This window comes from Silene latifolia, chromosome 11 (assembly GCF_048544455.1).
Source record: "Silene latifolia isolate original U9 population chromosome 11, ASM4854445v1, whole genome shotgun sequence".
NCBI classification, from domain to species: Eukaryota; Viridiplantae; Streptophyta; class Magnoliopsida; order Caryophyllales; family Caryophyllaceae; genus Silene; species Silene latifolia.
The window spans coordinates 152692998-152706753 of record NC_133536.1 but is presented as its reverse complement, the minus strand read 5'-3'; the positions used below and the strand labels follow the sequence as shown (position 1 = coordinate 152706753).

General features: G+C 40.4%; 1 non-coding gene across 1 annotated transcript; it reads left to right on the top strand.

Moving 5' to 3' along the window:
* The first annotated feature begins 12206 nt into the window (after nt 1-12206).
* On the top strand, nt 12207-12313 carry LOC141616618 (small nucleolar RNA R71). The gene has a single exon (XR_012530952.1). It is a non-coding gene; the product is annotated as a small nucleolar RNA R71 (small nucleolar RNA).
* The last annotated feature ends 1443 nt before the right edge of the window (nt 12314-13756 follow it).

The following is a 13756-nucleotide window of genomic DNA, read 5'->3' as shown; positions in this document are numbered from 1 at the left end:
AACTCAATACTTGGTTAGTCAAATTTGGCATCTACATGATTTGTATTTTCATACCGTCACATCACTCAAACGTATCCTATAGGTGTGACTTTTAGGGACCAGTTGATCACCGCCATCAGTATGACAATAACGTCAAACTTATCTAGCAAGCCAACCGTTATTGATAAACGTGGATCAACTGATAATAATACCAAAAGTATGCCCTTTCATCCTTTTTGAGATTTATAAGTCCTTGCACTAACTGTTAAGGACACCAACCCCAACAAGCTCCCACTTGTCCGTACAAGTGTATGTGCAATGACGTTATCCGCACTAACTGGAGGACACAAGCTCCAACAAACTCCCACTTGTCCGTACAAGTGTATGTGCGATAACCGATTCTCATATCCATTTAAAATTTCTCCCACTCAATGTAAAACAATTTGCAGATCTGGATCCACAAAGGTCGTATTTTACAATCGATCTGGATCAAGAGTGGTTTCCCCGACTAGAGAGTAACTTAACTGATAAAACGAATCCGTATCCGAGCATGGCCATGCATTTCGATTCTGACTCCTCGAGTGGCCCCGAGAAATATCGAGTACACGATAAAGGCTGAATATTTCCTTCAACTCGAACTCCTTCCGATCTAAGCACAACATGAAATGACCCAGAAAAAATCTACTTGGCCCCCTGTTACGGATGACCGTGAGAAAGAAACCAAAGTCACCCAAAATCTGCCTTAGTCTCAAGAGACAGTCGATAGTTAAAAGAATCGACTCTTAGGATCACTATGGAGGTCCTATCCACGACCGGGCACCGAATGTTATAAAACATTTAGGACTCCACGTCGATGTCACAATTGTGTCCTACGAGATATCCGTATAAATCGCCTCTGTGATTGGTCAGTCAACCGGTTGACTTATGGCTCGTTGAACCCACCATCAACCAACGTCACAAAATAATTGCCGAGTTATCAGCTCATGTGGGCAATTAAGGACTAAAAAAAATATAATGTTCGTTCAGTTCACTTTGTGGTGTTCAAAATTTGTCGTACAAATCCACATGAAAAACAAAATATATATAAAATGTCAAAACGATGATGTCGTATAGAGTACAAAAGGGAATGAATCTAATCCATAAAAGAGTACTACAACTTAGGAACACGTTTGATTCCCATGGAATTAACGTGCCCTTCATGCTTATCTTGTCGTAATGGTTTAGTGAGAGGATCTGCTATGTTATCATCTGTAGCAATCTTTTCTATCACTACTTCCTTTTGCTCCACGTAATCCCGGATTAGATGAGCTTTCCGTTGTACATGTCTAGACTTGTTGCTAGACTTTGGCTCCTTAGCTTGGAAGATGGCACCACTATTGTCGCAATAGATGGTGATCGGGTCATTCGAACTAGGCACTACGGATAGCCCATGTAAGAATTGACGCATCCATATCGCTTCCTTTGTAGCTTCAGACGCGGCATAGTACTCGGACTCGGTCGTAGAATCTTCAGAATACAGATTTGTTTCGAACTCTTCCAGTGCCTGCAGCACCATTAAGAGTAAAAACGAATCCAGATCGAGATTTCGAGTCATCACGATCCGTTTGGAAGCTAGCGTCTCACAGAATCGGTTGCGCATAGCTTTTGTTAGCCTCCATAAGTCAATGCCCAATCTTTAGTCCTCCGTAGGTACTTAAGAATGTTCTTGACAGCCAACCAATGTGATTCACCCGGATTTGTTGGAATCGACTTGTCATACTCAATGCATATGCCACGTCGGGACGTGTGCATATCATGGCATACATGATAGATCCTATTGCCGAGGCATAAGGTATCCGTGCCATGCGCTCTTTTGCTTCCGGTGTCTCGGTGCCCGAGACTTGCTCAAATGCACCCACGGAGACATAGGAAGGAACCCCTTCTTGGAGTTAGTCATTGAATCTCTCTAGGACTTTGTCTATGTAAGACTCTGATCGAGAGATAGCAACGTCGTGATCTATCTCGATAGATACGGATGCCTAGAATTCTTTGTGCCTCTCCCGGATCTTTCATCTGGAAATGGTTTTTCAACCATACTTTCACCGAAGTTAAGAGAGGTATGTCATTCCCAATCAGGAGTATGTCGTCAACATACAATATTAGGAAGACAATCTTGCTCCCACTCGACTTGATATATAGACATGGTTCCTCGACCGATCGAGTAAATCAATTTTCTTTTATCACTTGGTCGAAGCGATGATTCCAACTCCTTGATGCTTGCTTAAGTCCATAAATGGAACGCTTAAGCTTGCACACTTTCTTAGGATGTGCTGGATCGATGAAACCTTCGGGTTGTACCATGTACAACTCTTCCTCCAAAAAACCGTTTAAGAAGGCGGTTTTCACGTCCATTTGCCAAATTTCATAGTCATGAAAAGCGGCAATCGCTAAGATAATCCGAATGGAACGCAGCATGACTACGGGTGCAAAAATTTCATCGTAGTGCAAACCTGGCACTTGGGTGAAACCTTTAGCAACTAGTCGTGCTTTGTAGATATCTTGTTGACCTTCCACAGAATGCTTTATCTTGTAAAGCCATTTGCATTGAAGGGGACGAACCTTAGCAGGTAAGTCAACAAGATCCCACACGTTGTTCTCATACATAGAGTCCATCTCGGATTTCATGGCCTCAAGCCATAGCTTTGAGTCAGAACTGGTCACGGTACCTTTATAGGTTGCGGGTTCACTACTCGTTAAGAGTAGAACGTCATCTATGTCATGTTCCTCGACCATACCAATGTATCTGTCCGGAGGAATAGAGACTCTTCCCGACCTCCTAGGTTCCTCAGGAATATTCACCGCAGCCGGGATTGAAGGAGTAGGTTCCTCCAATAGTTGCTCGGTACTTGGTTCTGGAATCTCCGACAACTCGAAGGTTCTATCACTCTTTGCATTCTCGAGAAATTCCTTCTCTAAGAATGTCGCACTAGCCGCAACAAAAACACGTTGTTCGGTTGGCGAATAAAAGTAATGACCAAGCGTTCCTTTAGGATAACCTATAAAGTATGTCTTGACCGCTCGCGGGCCGAGCTTATCCTCGTGTCTCCACTTGACATAAGCCTCGCAGCCCCAAACCCGTATAAAGGACAAGTTAGGGACCGTTCCCTTCCATAGTTCATATGGAGTCTTGTCAACAGCTTTAGACGGACTTCGGTTAAGTATTAGAGCAGCTGACAGAAGAGCATAACCCCACAATGAGTCAGGCAACACGGTGTGACTCATCATGGATCGAACCATATCAAGTAGTGTTCGATTTCTCCTTTCGGATACACCATTCAATTGAGGTGTTCCAGGTGGAGTTAACTGTAAGGCAATCCCACAGGCTTTAAGGTGTTGATCAAACTCGTGAGAAAGATACTCGCCACCACGATCTGAACGCAGTGTTTTAATCTTTCTACCCAATAGGTTCTGTACCCTATTTTGGTATTCCTTGAATTCTCAAAGGATTCACTTTTGTGCTTCATTAAGTAGACATAGCCATATCTACTTAAATCATCCGTGAAAGTGATGAAATACCTATAGCCTTCTCGTGCGGTGATTGACATAGGACCACATACATCCGTGTGTATGAGCCCTAATAGGTCAGCAGCGCGCATTCCAACACCTTTGAAGGAAATCCGAGTCATCTTACCGATGAGACATGATTCACACGTGCCAAATGATTGAAAATCAAAGGCCGAGATAGCTCCATTTTTAATGAGCTGTTTTACGCGTTTCTCATTTATGTGTCCCATACGGCAGTGCCATAGATACGTTTGATCTTTGTCACCAACCTTTAACTTTTTATTCATTACGTGTAATATTTCGGTCGTCTGATCTAAAACATAAATTCCGTTCATGGAGACTGCCTTGCCATAAATCATATCGTGTAAAGAGAAAATGCAACCATTATTTTCTATTACAAATGAAAAACCAAGTTTGTCAAGTGCAGAAACTGAAATAATGTTTTTCGAAAGACTAGGAACATAATAGCAGTCATATAATGACAACTCAAATCCGCTAGGAAGCTGGATCACATATGTCCCCTTTGAGATGGCAGCCACTCTTGCTCCATTCCCAACACGCAGGTCCACCTCACCCTTTACGAGGGGTTCGATGTTTCGGAGCCCCTGCACATGATTACACAGATGAGAACCACAACCAGTATCAAGTACCCAAGTTCCGTAACTTGCGTGGTTAATCTCAATCATATGAATAAAAGTAGAAGAGAGAGAAGACATACCAACAGGTTTAACACGACCTGCCTTTAAGTCCTCATGATAAACAGGACATGTACGCCTCCAATGCCCAGTCTTGTGGCAATGATGGCATTCCATGTTTTCATTCTTGCTCTTTGTCGCGCCTGATGAGGTGCTCGACTCACCAGGCCCACTCTTACCTGAACCCGACTTCTTGAACTTCGGTTTACCTCTCGCTAGGTTTGCTCGAGCTTTGCCCTTACCTTTCCCCTTGTTTGACACAACGAGAACATCCTGTTTCAAGCTCCCACTGAACTTCATATCCTTCTCGGTCTGTACGAGAAGGAAGTGCAGTTCATGTGGGGTTTTCTTCAAATCATTCATATAGTAATTCGCTCTAAATTGCAAAAAACCATCGTGGAGTGAATGAAGTATGCGGTCGATCACAATGTTCTCGCTGATCTTACAATCAAAGGTCTCCAGCTTCTCGACATTCTCAATCATGCTGAGAATGTGTGGGCTAACTGGTTGGCCCTTCTGGAGTCTCGCATCAAAGAAGCGAGTGGTATGCTCATAGGTCACGATTCTCGGTGCTTTCGAGAATTCCTTGGTGAGCGTGGTGAAAATCTTGTTTGCACCATGGGCTATGAAGCGTTTCTGCAAATTGGATTCCATTGCAAAAATGAGTACGTTTTTAATCGCACCCGCTTCCATACAGAAATCATTAAACTTGGTGATTTCAGCAGCTCTAGCCGTGGGACCTGGGTTTCCGGGAGGGGCTCTAATAGATATTTGAGCTTCCGTCACCGGCGCAGCATTCCGTAATGCCGCCTCCCGGTCTCCGAAGTTGGATCCATCATTCTTGATCGAGTAGACCGATTCATCCGATTCATGAAGATCCGAAGCCAGGACTCACGGTCCAATGTGGCACTTGGCATTGGGTTATCAGCAGAACCCTGACCATTTGTTATTTGCAGTTTAAAGAACGTGATCTACACTGAAAAAGAAAGAAAAGCAAAACGAAATAAGCAACTCATCGAGGTGATTTAAGTCTATTTAAAATTCATTTTAAACATGTAGACTCTCGCACTTGCATAATTGATCTCCCTCAAGAATGATACAAGTGATCCCAAGACTCAATTTACGTAAATTGATAAGCCAACTGTTTAGCTAATTCTTCAGGAAGAACTCTTGGTCGATAGATTTCCGTAAATCCTATCTATAGTCCACCACATCACGGGATCGCACGAGTGACCATAGTGTTGAGATAAAATAGGTCAATCGGTTCCAACTTACCCGACGTAGAAGGGGTCATATTATGCCTACCGACGAAGAAGGGACTCATTGGAGTTTGACCTATAAAGACCGTTCTCAATTTTTGTTTATACGAGGAAGATCCCATCAACTAAATTATAATTCATATTAAGTGAACGAATAACTAGCGTTTGCGTGAATGAATTAATTTGGGTGATGGCTTAAAAAATCGTGTGACATACGAATGTCAAAGAAAACTAACTCGTGACCTCTAAATGTGTCAGTTTTCATGCATTATTAGGTGGTTTGGTTTTTAGGCGGAATATGATGCATACTATCGTTACAATAAAATAAATAAATGAATGCAATAAGTAAATAAAAATTTCCTAGTGTGGCCTATCCTAGTAAAAAGAACAAAATACAACTTTGGAATCCACCGTTGGACCCGAAAAGCTTGTCTTGGTGTTCCATCTTGTCCATGTAGCGGGAGTGAGCATCCGGTCTCCATCTTTAGTCTTCTCAAGAATTACAATTTAAAATTTACAAATATAAACCTATTTACATTCTAAATAAAAAACTGTAATTAAAAGAAATAAAATGGAGATACGAGATCTCAAAATACAACCAAGACCGTGTTCCATCATTACGGTAACACGTTCTACTAAGGCCACACTAAGTTACAACCGTTTGCAAAATAATTAAATACGTAATTAAAGGCATTCAAAACATTCAAAATATAAACAAAAACGATAAATTAAAATGCATCAACTAAAATTAAATTTATTCGTGACATAATTCCGTAATTATGTTAAATTTTTATCCAAACCACCAAAGATAATTAAAATTACATGACAAAACCGCTTTAGTCAAGTTAATTTTAATCCGAGATAATCCGTTACAATAAATCATGTTAAAGTAACTTTATTTTACGTGGGTGAACCGTTTCACTAACAAGCGAGAGCATAAAAAAAACGTTTTATGCATTAAAGGGCCAAAAAAAACAGAAATTTTTTTTTTTTTCTTTTACTGTACTGCTGTACGTGAACAGTACCAGTACCCAAAAAAATTTTTTTTTTTTTAAATGCTGTGAAAAAAACGAGAGCATTAAAAAAACAAAAAAAAATTACGCGGCTCAAACTCGTGAGCAACAAAAGATCAAAACAAAACGGTTTGATAAAACACAATTGTAATTTTAATCTAGTCCGTACAGAAATCAAAATACAATTGTTACATCTTCAACATATTGCAATCATTATCGATAAAATTACAACATGCGAAGAACGATTGAAAACAAGAGATCGAACGATCTAACAAAATTGTGTGGCACGCATAACGATGCAAAAAAAAACAGAAAACAGGCCGTGAACAGTGTAGGCCACACGGTTTTCAAAAAAAACAGATTTGCCGAAACAAAAACTTGCCACACGAAATTTTTATGCAATTATTTTGACCGATCTTTAACATGTAGCGATGAATATCGATTACATAGCCAATTTGCAAAGATCAAAAAGTAAACAAACATCACCGTGTAAACTAGACACGGATCCCAAGGTACAAAACAACAACAAAACGCAGCAAAAGAACAAATATTGCCGGAAAAAAATTGTTGTGCCGTGAGAAAAAAAACAGCCGAGACAAATTTTTTTTAACCAAAATTCATCGTTTCAACAATCGTTTGATGAAAAACACATATAAAAATTTACGTGGCCTGGCTCTGATACCACTTGTAGGGTTAGATCCGTATAAAACCCTTTCTTTATAGGATTATAACGCAAAATTTATATGTAGTTTATAGTCATAAAACGAAAATCATAAAGAAACGATTTAGCAATAGAAATAACCTTCGGTCCTAGTGCAAAAGGCAATGAGAGATCAAGTTAGATCTCCTCCTAATCGTTGCACCCAAGATGTCCGAGTAATGCCCTTGTGCTAGAGAGAATCCCCTAATTGCCTTGCAATATCGAGGGGATTGTTTTGTGAGTTTGTGTTGGATGTGAGATCCGAGTTTCGAGAGGCACAATTCCCAAAACCCTAGTTTTGATTAGCAAATGATAATTAGGTTAGACAAGAGGAGAAGCTCTCCTTTTGTCTTTGGATGGCTTAGCCAAACCGAGTGAGAGGGAGCCTCATGGGCTTTTTCATTTCCTCTTCATATAAACTCGTGGTCCGAATCCTAATTGCTAAATGTATATGACACGGTTTCATTATAAACTGTTATCGGTTATCGGAAATTAAGGCATCAACTAATAATACGGGTTAGTTGAATTATTAATTCATGTCCGACAAAACAGTATTGTATAATCATATTCAACATACATTTAATTAAATATAAAACGCTTATATTTAATTTTACGAATTAACTGGTTAATTCGCCTTTTGCCCATGATATTTAATCCGTATTAAATATAATATCTCAACATCACATTTTGACTAATTATTAGTCAAATAACTCAGACTAACTGGTTAGTCAAATTTGGCATCTACATGACTGTATTTTCATACCGTCACATCACTCAAACGTATCCTATTGGTGTGACTTTTAGGGACCAGTTGATCACCGCCATCAGTATGACAATAACGTCAAACTTATCTAGCAAGCCAACCGTTATTGATAAACGTGGATCAACTGATAATAATACCAAAAGTATGCCCTTTGATCCTTTTTGAGATTTATAAGTCCTTGCACTAACTGTTAAGGACACCAACCCCAACACTTAGCTAGGACCGTGACTAGGCCGCCATTGACAATAACGGCCGTGCCCTTCTTCCCATTATCAACATTAAGCCATCTATCTACCAAGAGCCTCAAAGAATTGTAAGGCTTGGTATGAATTCTTCCGATATTCAAAGCCGATTCAAGGAGAATAAAATCGAGTCTTGTGAAATGATTGGTGTCTTTCCTAGCAATTATGGTATTTCCCACAACCTTGTGCCATACTCTTATGCCCGGATGATGGACCAAAAGAGCACGACATGCATGAAAATCCTCAAATTTCTTCCCGGAGATTGCCTCCCAAAGAGGCTCGGGGTCATACTTTCCATAATGCTTAAGATAACTCGATTCATAACTAAGACCCAAAATTTCACCTAATTCCGTAAAGGTAATGCGTCTACTAACATTAGCTAGACGAAACTCGAGATTTTCTCTATTCTCAACTTTGGTGACTTTCAAAGAACTTAAAAATTCCCAGACAAGGGAGGGGTATGTCAATTCCTTTGTTTCAAACAATTTCTTCAACCCCATGGCTTTGAAAAAGGCTTTTGTTTGTTCAAGAACACCCAATTTTTCCAAGGCATCTTTACATATGAATTTGGTGGATTGAATTGATTTCATAGCAAACTTGACAAAGGTATTTCTATGGGTATCGGAAATAAAAGTTACCTCCGGATAATGCAAAAGTTGATTAATTACCAGAGTAGAAGATGTTGATGGTCCCATAGAAGGTTGTTGTTGTTGTTGCACTTCCATGTTTGGTGTTGCCACCACCATAGCCAAAGCTTTCTTTGTTTGAAGAGCCTTTTGCCTTTGTGAGAGTGCCTTAGCCTTTGGTGCCTTTGTTGCCTTTGTTGCACCCTTAGTCCTTGCCATTGATGAGCTTAACCAAGAAAAGAATGAAAAATCTTCAATTTGTAGTATGCCCAAATCGATTTGAAGGTTAAAGGCTTTGCCTTTATGAAAACAAAAATCGACTCAAAGGTTGAAGATTTTGTTCTTGGTTTTGATTTTTGTTGAAGAAGGAGTGATTAAATTGTTGTTGGAAGGATGGTTTGATTTGATTTTGATGAATGTTATTGAGGGTTTTTGTTTTTATGATGGGGAGGATGAGGGTTTTGATGTTGTGGGTAGTGTTTATGAATGAATGAATGAATGAATGAAGGTGGGAGGGGTTTTAAAGAAGCCGAAAATTTCAAAACTGCAGGGGCAATCCGTGCGGATTAGGCTCAATCCGTGCGGATTCTGCTTCTTCTACCTTTGCAAAAACTCGCCTAAAGACGGGCGGATTTGGTAAAATCCGCTCGGATTTGCTGAACACGGGACGGGTGGATTTCTTCAAAGACGGGCGGATTTCTGTCCAGAGAAATTTGCTTGTTTTCCTCAGTTGCAAAGACGGGCGTCTTTTTTCCTGGACGGACGGATTCTTCAAGACGGGCGGATTCTTGGGAATCCGCTCGGATTCTTTAACAGTCAAGAAAATTTCAAAATTCAGCTCAGTTCAAGACGGGCGTCTTTTCTGCAGGACACTCGGATTGCATAAGACGGGCGGATTCTTGGGAATCCGCTCGGATTCGTCCTCTGTGTACACGGATTCAGTTCCACCCGTGCACAGCGCATTCCCTTTATCATTCTTCCATTCTTTCTTTCAAGTCTTGTGTTCTTCATTGTGGGGGCACTACTAAGGCATGGATAGCCTAGGCAATTGCCATCCCCACACTAAGGTAAAGCACTACACATCAATTGAAATTGTTAGTCCCTCCCTCACTTCTCTCTTACATGACAATTATTTTGATCAAAGTAAATACAAATCCAAAAATCACAAAAATGCAATACAAGAATTGAAATGCAAGTTAGGGAGTTAGAAATATTTACAAGTGGTGGTTTAGGGAGGACTCCACCAAACTCTCATTCTCGATGAGATGTCAAGGGGGCATGTTCAAGGTGTTGTTGATGTTGCTCAACACCTTGAAGAAGTAATCAAAAGCTTGTTCATTATTATGGTAGAGGTCCTCAATAGACCGTGGCCCTTGTTGTTGATCATGATCGATGGCATGTCCAATGTAGGGATTAAAATCCCTTCAAATTTGTCGTCCCAAAGACCACAAACTTCATTGAGTTGATCATTGAAAATCTCTTGCTTAGATGGAGACAACTCTCCCAATTTCTTCTCTTGGCCAATGAGGCCATCCTCTTTTTCCTTGGTTGATTTTTATGAGCTTTGCAAGCTTTCCTTGTCACAATTCACTTGCTCTTTGAATGGAGCATCTTCAACTTTCTTCTTCCATTGGAGTTCCGATTTCTTCCTTTCATCTTTTTGGCTATAATGATCAATCATGAAACATGGCTCATGCAAACGAGGAGCTCTCATGGTCTTGTCAAGATTAAAAGTTATGCTTTCATCTCCCACTTCTAGAGTGAGCTCTCCATGTTTCACATCAATCACCGCACCGGCGATGTGTAGGAAAGGTCTTCCTAGGATGATTGGAATGTTGGAATCTTCCTCCATATCAACAATGACAAAGTCCACCGGGATGAAAAACTTCCCAATTCGCACGGGGACATCTTCCCATATCCCTAACGGTGTCTTCGTCGATCTATCGGCCATTTGGAGTGTGATGTTGGTGCATTTAAGCTCTCCCATCCCCAACCTTTTACTTACCGAGTACGGCATGACACTCACACTAGCCCCTAGATCACATAGGGCTTTGTTGATCGTCGTGTCGCCAATGGTACACGGTATTGAGAAGCTTCCCGGATCCTTTAACTTTCGAGGTGAACTCCCTTGAAGTATTGCACTACTCACCTTAGTGAAGGCGATAGTCTCAAGTTTCCGGATTAACTTCTTCTTTGTGAGGATATCTTTCATATACTTCGCATAGGCCGGAACGTGATTGATTAATTCCGTGAAAGGAATTGAGACTTCTAAATTCTTCACAATTTCCATGAACTTTCCAAGTTGATCATCAAATTTGGGCTTGGCTTGACGACTTGGAAAAGGAAGTCTAATCACAATGGGCTCCTTCTCTTTGGCCTTGTCTTCATTTTTCTTTGAACTTTCTTCTTTTGATGATTCTCCATCTTTGGAGTTTTGCACAATTTCTTCCTTTTCACTAGCTTTCACAACTTCATCCTCAACTTGCTTCTTCGGTGCTTCATACCTTGTACCACTTCTCAAGTGAATGGCACTAACCGTTTCATGTCTAGGGGGATTACTTTGAGGTGGTAATTGCCCCTTTTGTCTTTGTGAGCTTGAAGATGCTAGTTGAGTCAATTGGGTTTCCAACATCTTGGTGTGAGCTAGAATGTTGTTGATGGTGGTTTCTTTTGCTTGGCTATCTTTTTGCATTTGGGTGAAAAATTCTTGTTGATTCTTTTGCATTTGGAGGACCGCTTTTTGGACATCAAAACCTTGGTCATTTTGGTGATTGTATGGATTTTGATTTTGGTAACCTTGGTTTTGATTGTAAAAGGGTCTTTGATTTTGGTTTCTCATGGGTGGTGGAGTGTATGTTGTTTGAGGGTTTTGAACATTTTGGCTTTTGTATGAGAGATTTGGATGGAACTTGGTGTTCTCATTGTAAAAATTTGAATAAGGGGTACCACTCTTGTATGCTTGGAAAGCATTGACTTGTTGGGTTGTTCCCCTACACTCACTTGGGTCATGTCCCAAAGTTCCACAATTCTCACATATCCCACTTGGGATTGATGAGGATGCCGTCATGGCATTGACATGATGCTTCGATGATTTTGAGTTTTCCTCAAGTCTAGCCATAGCTTGTTCAAACTTCAAGTTGATTGTGTCAATGTGAGCACTAAGTTGAGGACCCAATTGAGTAACGGAGTCCACTTCATGCTTTCCTCCTCTAGTAGCCTTGCGAGGTCTACTATATTGTGAATTATGGACCGCCATTTCCTCAATCTTGTTCCATGTTTGATTGTCATCAACTTCGGTGAACATTCCATTTGATCCCATATTGAGAATGTTCCTAGAATCTTCATATAAACAATTCCAAAATTGTTGCACCAAAAACCATTCGCTAAGTCCATGGTGAGGACATGAGCGACAAATACCTTTAAACCGCTCCCAAGCTTCATACAAAGACTCTTCATCCCTTTGCTTAAAACCCGTAATTTGAGCTCTTAGCATATTGGTCTTTTCCGGTGGGTAGAATTTTTTGTAGAAAGCTAGAGCCAACTTCTTCCAAGAATCTATTCCAAGGGTGGCCTTATCAAGGCCCTTCAACCATTGCTTTGCGGTGCCGATTAAGGAAAAAGGAAATAAGACCCATCTTATTTGGTCTTGAGTCACGCCCGTTTGAGAGATAGCATCACAATAATCGCAAAAGGTTTCCATATGAGAATGAGGATCCTCACTAGGCATCCCCCCAAATTGGCTCCTCTCAACTAGTTGGATGAAGGCGGACTTGGCAATAAAATTTCCGGTGGTGAGTCATTGTTGCGGTGTTGGAGTACCATTTGGTAGATTCTCCTCGGTGGGTACGGAGTGTGACGAGAATTTTGGCATTGTATGTGGATTTTGTGGGGTATTGTGTAATGGGTTTTCTTCTCCTTCTATTGCGAAAGGATTGACAAACTCACTAGTGGGTTGAACAACTTCACTAACACCTCTCAAATTCCTCCTAACAAGTCTCCTATTGTTCGTCAAGGTTCTTTCGATTTCACGGTCAAAAGGTAACAAATCACTTTGTAACCTTCTAGACATGCAAAATATCAAACAACTCAAAAACAATTAGAACAAACCTTGAGGAGTTTTACTTCCTCAAGGTGAAGAAAGACACAACTAATAACAATAAAAAGAAATCTAAATCAAACAAACACCGTCCCCGGCAACGGTGCCATTTTTGATGCGACTCCGCTAAGTGTTCACAAATTAAGATGTGGTCGTTGGTCACGGTCGAATCAAAACACAATTTATAGCTTAACAAGCAACTCTACAATTAGTAAAGAGGCAAGTAAAGTTCGGATCCCAAGGGACGGGAGTTGAAATGAGATTTCTATTGTAACTAGCGGTGTCTAAGGGGTGTCACAAATTGGGTTGATGTAGAAGGTTACTAAACTAGAATAACAATGAAAATAAACAAGCAAGATGAATAAAAAGGGGTGTAAACAATTGATTAAAGGCACTAGGGTGTCATGGGATCATAGGGGAATCATGGGATATGATCATACAAACATGTTCTCAAATTATAAGCAAGCAATTATTGTTGTGATGGATTGAGTTGGGTTATATCTTACAATCCTAGGAAAGTTTGGGTCCCGGACCCGAATCGATTAGATTGTACAACACCTACAAGTCGACTTAATCTTCCCTACTCAACAACATGCATGGTCTAATGAGACTCGAGTTGGGTTATGTATTACAAGTCTCATTGAAAAGATAGGAGATGATAGTAAATGCAAGGATTCATAGGCTTAGCATTTCATCAAATATAACATGTGCATGAGTTGAGATCAAAACAAGCAAGCAAATAAAACATGAAAGCATATTAATTTAAGCATGAATCATTCCCCATGTTGGTTTCCCCTAATCACCCATTAACCCTAGCTAAGAGACTACTCACTCATTATC